Genomic DNA, 2,983 nt, shown 5'->3' on the forward strand with positions numbered 1-2,983 from the left:
GATGCGTGGCCCCCCTAGTCAGCTCTACCCCCTTCAGAGGCTGCGCTCGTCGTGAACAGACTCCAACATTTTTGTCGCAATGGGCAACCGAATTATACGTGTCGGGCAGGGGCGAAGCTACGTTGGCGAGTTGGGGTCAGCCGACCCCGACGACTTCACAGTTGCACCTTATACACGTCGATTTTCTACCAGCCAAGACCCCGGCAAAAAAAATCGTGACCCCGGCACCCCGCACTCGGCAGCCCAAAACGCTATGGCCCAACGAGTATTTACTCCTCTCCTTTTGTCAATACTCAATAGTCATCAACGAAAATACGAAACGCATGCAGTCCAACCTGTACTAGCATACCACGTCCACACCAGAAGCCCATATTTGTACGTCCTGCCTGTTGGACGTCAGGGGTGGAGGCTAGCAAGTAGCAAGTAGCAGCAGCCCAAAAGGCCAAAAGTATTTTGTCTCTTGATCTAGGGTTCAGGCGGCTAGCAGAACAACAATCTGACGATTGCTCTCCCGGCGGCGTTCTTTGCTAGTTTGCTTCGTCAAAACTGTGCTGTGCGTCTCCCCGATGCGGCGCGTCCCTACTGCCTACTCCCTTCCACTCCATAGTTCCACTCTTCCCTTCCACTCTTCCAGGCTTCCTCGGTCAATCGTTCTCTCAAGTGATCAAGTCTCAACCTCGGATTTTCTCGCGGTGTTCGCCTGTTCGGCATCAAATTCCAAGGCTGCTGGTCTGGATAAGCTGATGAGGTAACCTAATTTTTCAATTGGGAAATAACAGCCCAGCCTTAGAACATCTTTATTTATATTTTATCGGATTGATCATTGGTGGCTTGATGCATTAAATCTACATCTTTATCAAGCCTAAGTTTTAGGTCTTACCGTTTTATTGATTTGTTTTATTTCTAGTTACATATAACCAGAGGCAAGCACCAAGCAGTTAGTCTCCACATTTTTTGCTCGTGACTTTGGTTCAAGCAGAGAGGTTGCCGTTGCTCTTATTCAAGGAAATGTCAAGTAAGAAAAGTGTGTTTTTAATTAGATATATGGCTGCAATAGACACATCCAATGTATTATTTAATTATGGTGATTAATTTTATAGGCAACCAAAGCAAGTTGGAACGATTCTTGAAAAGGAAAATACCCCCAGCCAATGATAATGACAATCCAGAAGGATGCACTTCAAGAAGGGATGACAATACATCAAATATCAATCGTCCTATTCATTGTTCTTCACGAGTCCCACGACATGAGGTAAATTTTGATGAACTTCCATATGATCCAGCTAACAGAAGGAGAATATCAGATTATATAGGCCCTGATCTACAAGATGACATAAGGCGAAAGTATTTGACTAGAGGTCCTTGTAGACCGCCACCTGGTTTTAAGTTTCCACAAACGATCATAGCAGGTCATCCCCGTCGGTGTCAAGCTGAATGGTTCACTACATATGGCTGGTTAGAGTATAGTGAGAAGGTGGATAAGTGTTTTTGTTTACAATGTTACTTGTTCAGAGATTTCAACAAAGGCCAAGGTGGGAATGATGCATTTGTAATAAATGGTTGGGATGGCTGGAACAAATCTGATAGGCTTCGAGATCATGTCGGCAACAAATGCAATAGTTTTCATAACACGGCTGTGAAGAGATGTGACAATCTTTTGAAGCCTGGACAATCTATTGGAAATGTTTTTAACAAACAGACCACTGTCAGTAAAGAGGAACATCTGATTAGATTAAAGACTTCCATCAAAGCTGTTCGTTACTTGTTGCATCAAGGTTTGGCTTTTCGTGGCCATGATGAATTAGAGGAGTCTAAAAATAGGGGAAATTTTAAAGAGTTAGTAAAGCTTTTGGCAGAGGAAAATGACAAAGTATGGATTCAGCTTTATGTCTCAAATCTAACATTGATAAGTTGTTTGTTAAGTATGGATTAAGCATAAAACAAGTCAGAGGACAGGGCTATGATGGGGCTAGCAATATGAGAGGTGAGTTCAATGGATTAAGGGCTTTAATCTTAAGAGAGAACAGCTCAGCATATTATATACATTGCTTTGCTCATCAGTTACAGTTAGTCATTGTTGCTGTAGCTAAAAAGAATGATGACTGTAGTGATTTCTTTGACATGATATCCCTATTGCTTACTGTGGCTGGATCTTCTTGCAAGCGTAAAGTTATGATCCGAGAAAATCAACAAGAGAGAGTTAGCAAATCCATAGGAAGTGGAAAACTAAGCAGTGGAACTGGATTAAATCAAGAGCAATCCCTCCAAAGAGCTGGAGATACACGTTGGGGTTCACATTATAAAACTCTCAAGAGCCTAAGTCGTGAGCTTAACTTTTTCATTGATAATGTGCGAGCTGATGAAAGATTTTCTAGCTTGATCTCTATTTCTGCACTTGCAAGGCTGATGGTGGATACAACAAAACATACGAGTTTTCCTTTGGTCTATCGACTTCTCAAGCTAGTACTGGTTCTTCCAATCGCCACTGCATCGGTTGAGAGGTGCTTTTCAGCGATGAAAATTGTGAAGACAATGTTAAGAAATCGTATTGGAGATGGATTTATGAATGATTGTATAATATGCTTCGTGGAACCAGGATTTCTAGCCACAATTCCAACTGATGATGTGATAGTTCGCTTTCATAAGATAGAGGACCGTACCCGTAGAGGAAAAATATAGAAGGTATGTAAATACTATTGCAAAAGCTTATTTGTCACAATATGTTGCTTTTCTTTTTTAAACTATCGATGTTATGCATGACATCATATTTTTCAACATGTAAGTTATTATCAACCCCAGTAACAAATTATCCTGGCTTCGCCCCTGGTGTCGGGTATAGCTCCTCGCAAGCATAAATAGATGGCCCCGTGACCGCCTCGTCCATTGGCTCACGACTCACGGCCACCATAGAAGGTTTGGCGTAGAGAGAATCTGAGAGGGAGAGACTGTCGCCACTGACGAACTCGAGTGGGATCGCGGCCCA

The 2,983-nt window shown here is 42.6% G+C and overlaps 1 long non-coding RNA gene across 1 annotated transcript; it reads left to right on the forward strand.

Annotated features, from left to right (window-relative positions):
* Positions 1 to 200: 200 nt before the first annotated feature.
* On the forward strand, positions 201 to 2,762 carry LOC103654671 (uncharacterized). The gene is made up of 3 exons (XR_566264.3): positions 201 to 748; positions 908 to 1,015; positions 1,101 to 2,762. It is a non-coding gene; the product is annotated as an uncharacterized lncRNA (long non-coding RNA).
* The last annotated feature ends 221 nt before the right edge of the window (positions 2,763 to 2,983 follow it).

Source organism: Zea mays, chromosome 4 (genome assembly GCF_902167145.1).
Source record: "Zea mays cultivar B73 chromosome 4, Zm-B73-REFERENCE-NAM-5.0, whole genome shotgun sequence".
NCBI classification, from domain to species: domain Eukaryota; kingdom Viridiplantae; phylum Streptophyta; class Magnoliopsida; order Poales; family Poaceae; genus Zea; species Zea mays.